Source organism: Plecotus auritus, assembly GCF_963455305.1.
Source record: "Plecotus auritus genome assembly, chromosome: 3".
NCBI classification, from domain to species: Eukaryota; Metazoa; Chordata; class Mammalia; order Chiroptera; family Vespertilionidae; genus Plecotus; species Plecotus auritus.
The window spans coordinates 119,055,310-119,067,558 of record NC_137772.1 but is presented as its reverse complement, the minus strand read 5'-3'; the positions used below and the strand labels follow the sequence as shown (position 1 = coordinate 119,067,558).

Sequence of the window (12,249 nt, the reverse complement as noted above, 5' to 3'; positions counted from 1 at the left end):
TTCTTTTTGCTTTTCCGGTTGGGTGTTTTTTGCTTCTTCATATTTCAAATCTTTGACTTGATTCTTGCGATCCTATAGTCTGCTGTTGGATCTCTGTATATTATTCTGTATTTTAGTCAGTGTATGCTTAATTTCTAGTTGGTCCTTTTTCATATCCTTGAGGGTCTCACTAAATTTATTGGCAGTTTCAGGAATTGACAGGTCTGCTCCAACTACAAAGACAAGAGGAGAAACAGTCCAGAGATGGAAGACGCTGATGACGCCTTGCCACACTAGCAGTCAGCAGCTTTGCGACGCAGCAGGTTGCCTACGACCAAACCAGAGAGGGTCGGACCTGCATTGCCACCATGTGCCCACCATCCAGATATCATTGCTGACATGTACACATAAGGAACTGTTTGACATTGAAATGGGGACTCAGAACTGTTGGTCATTGAAATTGGAACCCAAACATTTTTTGTTATTATATGTTTATTTCTAGTCTGCAGAAGCAAGATTTTTTAAAGGAAAGAAATGGGGAAAAATAGATACAGAGGCAAAGAGGCATTGAGCGGACTGTCAAACTACAGCGGGAAGGCAGGGGAGGTTGTCGGGGGGTGGGTGCTGTAAGAGATCAACCGAAGGACTTGTACGCATGCATATAAGCATAACCAATGGATACAAGACACTGGGCGGGGGGGGGGGAGGGGCAGGTAAAGGCATGTACTGGGGGGTAGGGGAGGCCGGGGGGAGGTCAATGGGGAAAAAAAAGGAGACATATGTACTACTATTTGTAATACTTCAAACAATAAAAAAAATAAAAAAATAAAAATAAATAAATAAATTTATTAGCGGTTTCTAGAAGATTCTTGAAAAACCTTATAACTGTGGTTTTGAATGCTATATCCAGTCGTTTGCTTTCTTCCATTTCTGTCATTTGTGACCTGTTTCTTTGTCTCCGCATTTTTGGCTGCTTCCCTGTTTTGATAGAGTGGCTTTGTGAGCTAGGTGTCCTAAACGGCCCAGTGGCTCATCCTCCCCAATTACCTGAGGTGGACACTCTTGGTGAACCCCTTTGTGGGCTGTGTGCACAGTCTTGTTGTAGTTAAGCCTTGATTGCTATTGGTGTCACTGGGAGGAATTGACCTCCAGGCCAATTGTCTGTGGGGATCAGCTGAGTCTATGATGGGAGAACTTCTGTGCTGGAGACACCCTTTTGGGCTCAGACTTGCTTCAGTGGGGCTTTGGTGCTCACTGAGTCTGCCCTTTGAATGTGTCCCTATGGATCTGAGGAGTTGTAATCTGAATGGTCCTACTCTGACCACTGGGTACACTGGCTCTTGGATCTCCAAGGAGGTGCAAATTTAGCCTCTGCCTGAGGCCACCCAGCAGGAGCTATGGAGAGATCTGCAGATTCCTCTTCTTTGTTTGGGGTTTGGAGGTGCCCAGATGAGGTCCAGCTGTGAAGCAATGAAAGCTGCTGTGGGGCCTAGACCTTCTTTTGAAAATTCTGGCACTCTCTGACCCAGCTGCAGTTTGTTAGGTAATTTTAGATTGGAAAGGGCCAGGCCATTCATATGCAAAAGCACACAGCTTGGGTGGGGCAGGGTCTCAGGGAATCAATAGGGTGGAGCAAACAGCTATGGCTGATCCTCAGCCATGCCCTAAGAGGCCCGGGTCTCAGTGTCCCGCTGTAATCGCTGCAAGCACCTCTAAGCGAAAGCTGCCCTCAAGTTCTGCCTGCTGCCAGACAGTCCAGTTTCTCCCCGTATGAGTATGGGTCACCAGAGTCTCGCCTGGAACTGGAGTTCAGAGCAGTCGGGAGCTTGTGTCTCCCTCCCAATTGAGAAAGACAACCGAGTCCTCAGTTGCCAGCCCTTTCTGTGGGTGTGCCTCTGTACCTCTGCACTTTACTTCTGCACCTCCTCTGAGTCTCAGTGTGCTTTTCTCTTTCCTTCTAGTTGTAGAATTTCCACTCAGCCAGCCTTCCTGTGGTTCTAGATGATGTCCGTTTTGTCTTTTAGTTGTAGTTTTGAAGTGGTTGTGCGAGGCAGCAGTTTCAGGTGTTTACCTATGCTGCCATCTTGGTTTCTCCCCTGACTATATAAATTTTAAATATTTTTTAAAACAAAAAGGGCTTTAAAATGCAGTAAGAAATAAGGGCATTTCTGTCCTCCACTGTCTTCACTTACTGCTGTAGGCAGCAGATGCTACAGCTCATCTTGGTTCAACAAAGACACCAGATCACTGAAAGTTTCTTCACCGCAGAAGCCCCCAGAGGAAGGGTAAATTTTAGAGGGTAACTCCCAGTGTCCCTTCATGTTCTCCCCAGGAGAAATCCATCTTGCAGCCCAATGTTCCAAGTAGACTTGGACCAGACACATCTAACACAGTCAGTGTCCTGTCACACTAGCCGACATGGCCCAAGATCCGAGAGGGACCCCTCTGTTATGCCTGCTCACCAGCACTGCCTCCACTGACCCCTGAGCCTTTGCTTGAGCTTGGGCTTCTGAGGAGGGTGAAGCCTGCTTTGATGGGTGGATGGGGATGAAGGTGTTGGAAGCAGAAAGATCCTTGAAGTACTAGTACTCTCCTCCCTTCTCTTCATATTCTTTCCTGGTGATCCAGACGGCATCGTCATCAAGGTGGTCCAAGGCACAGTCACGGGCATCATACCAGGTGTCCAGCACGGGGTTAGAGGCAAACTGAACCTGGAAAGATGACTGAAAGGGTCTCATCGCTGACAGTTCCTTCTCCATTCTAACTTTCAGCCTAGGATACATCAAGCTCCCGCCGGAGAGGAAACGTTCTGAACCAGTGCCTCCTGAACGTCTTTTGGGTACCTGTACAGAATGTACTGAAGGGTCTCCGCTATCCCAGCCTGCTCCTCATCTAGGAGAGAGGGCTGGAAGATAATTTCTGGGGCCCAAATTCTTTCTGTCCCAACAAACAGCTGGTGATATGCTGCCAAGTTATCTGAGACCGGCTTCTCCACTTCTGGCATTTCCTCTGAAAACAAGGGTTCAAAATCATTGATGTTTTCCACGTCTTCCAGGGACGGATCTAGGGCTCTAGGTCAGAGTTCTCAGGCTTGCTGTCCACCACATCCACCTCAAGGGTGACTTCGGATTGGAGGATGTTCTGCTTAGCTTGCTCCATCACCGAACTGAGCTTGTGTATGTAGGATTGCAGCTCTTCTGGGGAGTCCATGTTTAGCTCCATCAGAGCTTTGTGAAACTGATCCATCTGGCCATCCTCTAGAAGTTCCTGCACGTACTGCAGTCTGTCCAGCCACTCCTGATCAAGCTGCAACTTCTCCTCCCGCTGCTGGGCATTGAAGCCACTGCAGCTGCTGCTGCCGCCTTTCTGCTTCTCCTCAGCTGTCAGAGTGCTGCCAAGGAGTTTTCTGGAAAATGGGTACTGCATCTTGTGCACATTGTTTCGTAATAGTCAGGGCACCGCCATTTCTGCATTTTCCCACATAATCCTCAGTGATGTAGCTGTGCTCATGCAGGATCTCCTCCGCACGGCTGAGTGTGATAGCTGCCAGGTGCCCAGGATACTTCAGCAGCAGGAGATGCTGGAGGTAGCCAGCTGCTTGGCTTCCTCCCAAATTGATGCGTTTGCAAATTTTAGCATCTAACCTCCCTTCTAAAGATGGGTAAAATATGTGTACACTAGTGTGCAGATGAAATGACGAGCCCACTGAAGATCAAGGTCTTTGGCTTGTTGTGGTAAAGCTGAACAGGCTGTCTATTCCGTAGGCAACCTTGGGAATCATGTAGCACTCAAAAAGGAGCTCAGACATCCTTTGTCCTGAATACAGTGGGTTGCACACAGCTCCTGTCAAAACTATGGGATGATCAACATAGCCCTGTGAGGAGACAGGGCACAGGTGCTGGAAGCAGTAGTCAAACAGCAGCTCCTGCGGCTCCCGGTTGACCAGCAAGTTGCAGGCGAAGGGCTAGCGCAGCATTCAGTGCAGCGCAGCGGCTCCAGGCTGCCCAGCGCGTTGCCCACCCGCCGGCCGCCCCGCCCCGCCCGCGAGCGCACGCGGCGCGGAATTGGAGGCGCGGCTCCGGGCCCAGGGCCAGCCCAGCCCGCACGGACCTGAAACGACCCCGTTGTCCAGCACCAGGGGCACCGGCAGTGGCCCGTGGGCCACCGGGCCGGCCTCCAGCACTGGATCTGGAGTGGCGCGGGCGTCCCGGACGCCGCCATCTTCAACGGTGCTTTTCTTTAAGGTGCATTAACAACCAGCTTGATTTTTTTCCCCTTTTAGTTTAAAATTACTAGTCTAGGCAGTACTGTCCATTACTTACTTGCTATACTAACCGGCAGTGCATAGTGTTCAGTTACTCTGTGAGTTGTACGTATCTTTTATCAGTACTTTTGTAAATTAATTCAACTACTGGTTATTGAACATCTGCTCAGACAAGGCCACACAATAGGTATTGGGGCAGAGGAGAGTCTCACCTTCTCGCCACAAAGAAGTCATTGTGCTGAAGTCTGTGCCAATCTCTGTCCACTGGAAGAGTTTACAATCTGTTTGTTCTGAATTATAAAGTATTAATTCACAGATACACACTGGAAACACAGTCTACCTCATGGGAAGACAATGGTAGTAAATAAAAGTCATAGTAACTCAAATAGCTTCTGTCATAACTGTAAATGTTCTGTGCACGTTTCTTAAGGCACATGGTGGGGCACTTGAGATATTAGAAGCCAGACTCTGTTTTGTTGTAAAAGCCTCTATCTCTGTGATCCTCTGCTGAATTTCATAACAACACAGTTCAGTGTCTTGATTTCAGGGCACTTTTGCCTTACAAAACTGTCCTGCCTCAGTTAAGTCACAAGTTTACAGCCAGTATCACATATTCAAATTCTACACCAGACCAGTGTTTCCCCAGGGCACTGACTAACCCATTGCCTTCACATCACCCCAAGCCTGGCCCACTGAAAGTAACAATGTTTGTATTTACTACATAGCATTATTGCTAGTATTTTAATATTTCTTCAGGTTTTCTTAGGAGAGAGCCAACATCTTTGCAATCAACCTTACATGGATGAATATCTTGAATAAACTCATATTTAAAAAAATATATTGTATTGATTTCAGAGAGAAAGGGAGAGGGAGAGAGAGAGAGAGAAACATCAATGGTGAGAGAGAATCATTGATCGGCTGCCTCCTGCACGCCCCCTACTGGGGACTGAGCCCACAACCTGGACATTTGCCCTGACCAGGAATGGAACCGTGACCTCCTGGTTTATAGATCAAGGCTCAACCAATGAGTAACACTCGCCTGACTAGAGACATTTAATGTATAATGGTGTTTAATGGGGGCGGTTTCAGTTTTGCAAGATGAAAAGATGGATGGAGGTGATTGGTAGCACAACAACATGAATGTACATGATACCTTTGAACCACACACTTAAAAATGGTAAATTTTATGTTATGTGTAGTTTACCACAAGTTTTAAAAAGATAATGGGACATGTGCATAGGTCCAGGAAGAGACCATTTGGCCTGTGTGAAGGACTTCACTAGGGAAGCAATAAAAGGCGAGTTTGGCAGTGTGGACTGGGACCAAGGCCTTGAATGACAGAACAGACTGTCAGTCCCAGGTTGGACTGTAGGTGACAAGCACAGTTAGGCGCTTTTCCCTGGCAGGAGCAGATGAGGAGAGTTAACCAGCACCAGGATTGTGTGTGAGGTCTGTCCGAAGGCCAGTGAGGCCAGAGGTTCAGGTGTGGCCATGAGGTCTGGGTGGGAAGGGGTGAAGCTGGGAGGAGTGCAGGCAGGGAGGCTGGGAGGCGCCGAGGGGGTGAGGAGATCTAAGTGAGTGGCAACAGTGAAGTCGAGTGGACCGAGAGCTCTTGGCCTTTTGGGGACATTGGCATTTGAGGATGGTGTCCATGGTGCAGTGCTGTTGGGAGAGGTTGACATGGCCCAGAGAAGGCCCTTGCCTTCCCAGGGGGCCTTGTGTACATAATCACAAGAGATGGAGCAGTTCTCAGGCTTTTTCTCAGGTGCAGACATGAGCTGCAATCTTCACAGGTGGAATGTCTCCATCAGAGAGATGCAGATGGTGACAGTGTCAGCCCTGTCAGGGTGAGCCAGAGAAGGGGATACACCACTGACCGGACAGTGTCCCCAGCACTTGGCCAAGACTGGTCCTTACTGTCCAGCCTCCAGAGTGGGTTGTGGAGGTGGCTCTGGGGCCCTCAGAGATGATGGCTGCTAAAGGGCTGAGAAACCAGGAGGGTCACCTCCCCACTCCCATTCCCCAGTCCCTGGCAGCCACCCTGACACCTTCTGTCTCTGCGAACTTGACTCTTCCAGGTGCTGCATATCTGAGTTCGGGAATAAAAGGAGTTCCCTGAAACTCTCTGGGCTTGATTCTGTCTCTTAGAAGCTCAGCTTCTCTCGATGACTTAGAAAATGGACCTATTTGTTGCTTTGAGAGTTGAAAGAAAGCAGCCTGTGTCTCCATGTCTCTCTGGTCAGGAACTCCCTGAACAGGGCAAGTTCTGAGCAGAGAGGAGCCTCTGGGCTGTGTTGGAGGGAGCGAGCTGTGCTGTGACGTTCGCTGTGTGTCATGACCCACGAGGGCAGGCAGAGGTCATAAGACACTTACTCTCTGTGACGTTGGGGAGATCATCCAACACATCGGAGGGACAGGAAGAATCAGAGTCTTCCAGAAATGATGGGACATGAAGTGGGTGAGGAAACGAGGAAACCCAAGAGCGTCCTTCATGGCCATAGTGGGTGACAGAAGAGGGTGGCTATAGACTTCAGCTAGAGAACACGGTTCTGGGCAAGGGTGTGGGAAGTAAGAGGGTCTTTGAGAGAGACATGGGGGTCTGGTCCCGTGAAGGAAGGAACCATGAGGAGGGCCTGGCTGGCACCGAGTTCCAGAAGGTCCTAACATGGCACACAGGTTGGGCCACTCTCTGCTTAGGCTGTCAACCTGCCCAGCACACCTCACTGCTCCTCCTCTGCCTAGTGAGGGTCTATTCTTCTTGCCAGCCGCTCCAGGCTTCGGAGGAATGTCTTCACCCCAGCCACCCAAGGCAGAGTGAACCGCTCCTTCCTTTGTTCTGTGGATACAGACCCTACAGACACTTGGCGCTGAGTGGAAGGGAGGCCAGGCTCTGGGCTTTCACAAACTGCCACTTAACCACAGGTCTCTGGTAGGCTCCATGGGGCACCCCCTGAGCTCCCTCCCAAGTTCAGAACAAAATGAGAAACAGGACACAGGACAGGGAATGAAATGTCAGCTTTATAGAGGCAGGATAAAGTGGGTTTGATACCTCTTTCCAAAATTGATGAATTAACTGCCTGCTCATTGACTGCTGGCCTCTTCTGCAGAGGCACAGCCTGCCCAGTCAGCAGACCCCACAGCCCAGAGCAGGTCAGAACCACATGGGAGGGACCAGAGGGCGCTGAGCCTCATGGGCCAACTCCATCTCCCAAACTCATGGATGAGTGAGGTCTGTCCTCTCATGGAAAGGGGTGAATGAAGGAGAGAAGAGGAGAGGAGCAACAGGGAGGGAGGGAAGGAAGGAGGAGGAGCACCTTGAAATCCCACTTAGCTGGGAGCACTTTCGTGGGAATATGAGTGCAGGGCTGAGGCCCAGGTGGAGTGTCTTCTGCTGCATTATAGTTGCTGTCTCACTTTTTATCTGAATGTAAGCTTTTCCCAGCAGCACCGTTGTCTTCGTCACCTTGGTCTAGGGCATTTCATGGAGAATTGGCACCTGATAATGCTCAGTAGGGGTTTGAGCAGCAGAACAGAAAAGGGAAACCTTTTTCTAGAACTTAGGGTTGGAGACGCCTGCATCTCACATTCTCTGACTCCTTAGCCGTGGGCCCTGGGGTGCTCTGCTGCCTCCTGAGGCCACAGCCAAAACGTGGGTGACAAGAGGTTCTGGTTTCCCAGGGAGTCTCGTGGCCTCTGGCCAGGCCTATTTCTGACTGAAGTCCACATGGCCTGGACCCTGGTTGTCTTGTCCAGCCTGCAGGTCAGGGCCTAGTAGCTGGTCTACGTCAGCAGGGACTGGAGCGTCTTATGCCTGCCATCTGCTCAGGGCCCGGCACCGTCATCTTAGCTTCCCCAATCACTCCTACGCTGAGTTCAAGGCACCAACATGTCATTTTTCTTCACTGAGGACTCGTCTGCTTCTTCACTGGTGGTTGAGGACGAGGCCCCACGCCCTTTTACAAGCCTGTCCTACCCCGTATTGGCTGTGATTTGGACTGACTCAGGCCAAGGAAAAATGCCTGCTGAGTCACCACCACTTCCTACAACACCCAGGATCTCCATTAATTAAGGCCTCCAGTCCACGTGGTGAATCACCAGCCTGAGATCAGAAATTAGGGCACACCCCAGGCGCCAGGGGGATTTAAGGAGCACAGCTTAGTCCCTTCTTTGTAGAGCTCAGAACGCAGGACCCATCCCCTGTCTTGCTCTGTCCCCGTGGCGGCCTCCTCCAGACAGCAGGAGGTGAGCGCCTGTGCCATGGTAGGTCATCTTCCTTCTGTTTGTGTTGGCATAAGTATTTCGTATTCAAACACATGTAGTTTTGACTGACCCTGCAACGGGGAGGTTTTTGGAAAATACTTCCCTCTCAAACGAGCTCTAGTTAAAGTCACTGGTCCTACAGTCTTTCCAAAACAGAGAATGTACTTACATTGTGTATTAGCTGTTGAAATACTAGGGAAGTTTAAAATAATTAACCAGTTACATGAAAGCTCTCTTGGATATATATTCAAACCGAATTATGCATTTCAAGGTCACAATAGGGTTCAGGTCTTTCGAACTCTGATGTGGCCACTTTGGACAAGCCCTTTGGGTCTTTGAAGCCTCGTTTGCTTATCTGTGATGTTGGAGAAGATCACCTCTACTTTGTTTTTTGTTTTTTAATCCTCACAGGGGGGGGGGGGGAGGCGGGGGGAGGGGGTGGGGATCAATATGAGAGAGACTCATCTATTGGTTGCCTGACGCACATGCCCCGGGGGCAGGGGTAGGGGTGGGGTGGGGATCAAGGCTGCAATGATGAGGTACTGGGCCTTTGACCTGGAATAGAACCTATGACCCTTCGGTCCATGAGCCAACACTCTAACCATTGAGAAACACCAGCCAGGGTGATCACTCCTGTTTAAATAGCCTCATAAAGATGACAGGATGTGCTGGAGAAGGGACAATGGAATCTATGGAGGTTGCCTCTGTGCCAGCTACTCTGCCAAGTGCTGTCTCATACCGATATCTTTTTAAATTAGCCTGAATACTTACAAAGTTATGCAATGTTGGTTTTTATTATAAGTTGTGGGGAAAGTCTCTTAATTGCTTGGAACTTAATTTCTTTATCTGTGAACCTGAAATAATTCCAGCAAACTCAAAGGGTTGTGTAAGACTTACCTGAATTCTCAGAGGTAAAGGTGCTGGGTAGAAGCTTACAAAGAGTAGATTAGTATTGATGTTGATAATATATTTTGAAATTGCTGCTTGAGAATAACCTCCCCAGTCTTCCTAAAAGACTATACCAGTCTGGGCAGTGGCATCCTTAATGACATAGTTATTGACAGAAGATCTAAGTATCCTTTTATCCAACCCAGACTCTAAATACACCCTCTGCTTAGATCACACTATCAATTTTAAAAGGGCTCAGAGTCTGAACCAATGCTATCCTGGGACCCTGGGGTTGTCATCCCATATCTGGAGGTGGAGCTCTCCTTCTGTGAATGGTTTTTCATGGTTTTTACTTTGGTTTTTAAGACAAAACATGCTTTGGGATCTCTTATCTTGAGAGTCCTAATCCTTGTGAAAGTAGCCACTGTTTTATTATTCATTCCTCAGGGAGTAGTTTGTGCCACATGAAGTCAGCTCAGGAAATTCTGGATTTTCTCAGCAAACCTGAGAGCTGGCAGCAGGGGAGTATCCTACCCAGCTGAGGAAGAGGACTTGAAGGAGGAGGAGAGGGAGAGGGACTAGCAGGGAAGAAGGGAGCCACAGAACTCCAGAAAGGGAGTCCCGGGAAGAGTGGCTGCTTCCTCCCAGTCTTGGCTACTAGAACAAAAAACCAGCCTCCTCCTGACCCTTGGGTCTCACTCTGCTGAAAAGTGCTTCATATACATGCCAACTGCCAGTTGCCACCACTTCCTGTCTTCAAATGGGTCTTCATCCTGGCCCCAGAGTCCCTGTCCACTGCTGGGGTTGTCACCTGGGTAATCCGAGATTGCACTAAGTGGGTGTAGGGTAGTGTACAGGGAGTATCATGGTTTGGGACTACACAGAGAAGTGTGTGTCCTTTTTTTCTTTTTCCTACTTGATATGGGCTACAGAGAGCACTCAAAATTTTTTGAAAATAGGAAAGTTCACTTCAAACGTGCCACCAGATTGAGGCAGTGATTTTCTGCTATTCTACCCTCAATGACTTGACCAGTCTTGAACATGACTCTTTTTTATGGGGCAGGGAAAGACAGCTGTGTGCTCAGACTTGCCTGATTAGTTTAATGTTTATGGTCAATACTAGAGGCCCGGTGCACGAAAATCGTGCAAGGGCTTGGCTGCTGCAGCTTGCCTCGGCCCTCGCAGCCTGGGCTTCATCCAGAAGGTTGTCTGCAAGGACGTCTGGAAGGTTGTTTGCTGTCTGGTCTAATTAGCATATTATGCTTTTATTATTATAGATTTACTAGAGGCCTGGTGCACGAAATTTGTGCATGGGGGAGGGTGGTCGTCCCCTCAGCCTAGCCTGCACCCTCTCCAATCTGGGACCCCTCAGGGGATGTCTAACTGCCGGTTTAGGCCCAATCCTGGAGATCGGGCCTAAACCGGCAGTCAGACATCCCTCTCACAATCCTGGACCACTGGCTTCTAACTGCTCACCTGCCTGCCTGCCTAATCACCCCTAACTGCCCCCACTGCTGGCCTGGTCACTCCTAACTGCCCCCCTCACTGGCCTGGTTGCCCCCAACTGCCCCCCCTCCCCGCCGGCCTGGTCGCCCCACACAGCCCGCTGCTCAGTCGTTTGGTTGGCCCTCACTAACCCCCCTGCCGGCCTGGTCGCCCATGCAGCCTGTTCAGTCATCTGTTCAGTTGTTTCGGTTGCGATGGTCGCTTAGGCTTTTATATATATAGATAAGCTTAGAAATTTATTTTGGTGCATTATAGCTCTAATAAAATAGGATTGAGACATTAACAGTGTTTGATGTGTGCTTGAGTCCAGAATACTTTTTAACATGTTTGTGATCAGTCAGTGTCTTTCAATGTTGAGAAAAGAAATCTATCTTTTTTTCCTCACTATAAAATTATGGTAAACTATACATAACATAAAATGTATCATATTAATTAAATTCAAGTGTACATTCTTAAGTACATTCACATTATTGTGCAATCATCACCACCATCCATTTCCAGAACTTTTTATCTTCCCAAGCTGAAACTGTAGCCATTAAACACTAATTCTCCATCTCCCTTACCCCTGTCCCTGGCACCCACCATCAACTTTCTGTCTCCATAAATTGGACTGCTCGGGGTGCCATATATATGTGAAACCATACAATATTTGTCCTTTTGTGACTGGCTTATTCCACCGAGGCTCATCTATGTTGTAGCATGTGACAGAATTTCCTTCCTTTTTAAGGCTGAATAATATGCTGTTGTATGTATAGACCACATTTTGTTTATCCCATCATCTATCAATGGACAACTTAGGTTGTTTACAGTTTAGCCATCATGACTAATAATGTTGTGAACTTGGGTTTGCAAATATCTGTTCACTTTGAAATCTCTCTCTTTTGGAAAAAGCAGAGAAAATTCACGCTTTCTTGAGTTATTGTGATTCAAAATTTCCCTAAACCTATATTTTTTGTTTGGAAAAGTAGATATCACAGTTAATAAGGAGCCTGAAATTTTTGAATTGAATATATTAGGTTATTTTCCCCCTAACAATGTAAGAGAAGAGGAGAAAAGACAAATAACACTGACTCTTTAAAGAGTTGCTGTGCTATATAAGATGATGATTTAAAATGCTTTTAAAAATAAGTCATCTCCCCCGCCAACACACAGATGAGTGATGTCCAGGAAATCATCGGACTGTGGCATTTACAGGCCTAGATGGTGAGATTCCAAAATCCAGGTGACAGAAGTGCTTATAGAAACCTGAGAAAAAACCCACCTTGGAACCTGGTGACAGACCACTCACTGTAACCATGAGATTATAGCAGTTTGCTAATATTGCTCATTAACTTATGAGAGGAAATAGTGTA

The 12,249-nt window shown here is 48.2% G+C and overlaps 1 pseudogene across 1 annotated transcript; it reads right to left on the bottom strand.

Annotated features, from left to right (window-relative positions):
* Positions 1 to 2,427: 2,427 nt before the first annotated feature.
* LOC308244152 (actin-related protein 5-like) lies at positions 2,428 to 6,742 on the bottom strand (annotated as a pseudogene). Its single transcript has 2 exons — positions 6,617 to 6,742; positions 2,428 to 4,216 (listed from the first exon to the last, which is right to left on the bottom strand). The product of its transcript is annotated as an actin-related protein 5-like (transcript).
* Positions 6,743 to 12,249: the final 5,507 nt, after the last annotated feature.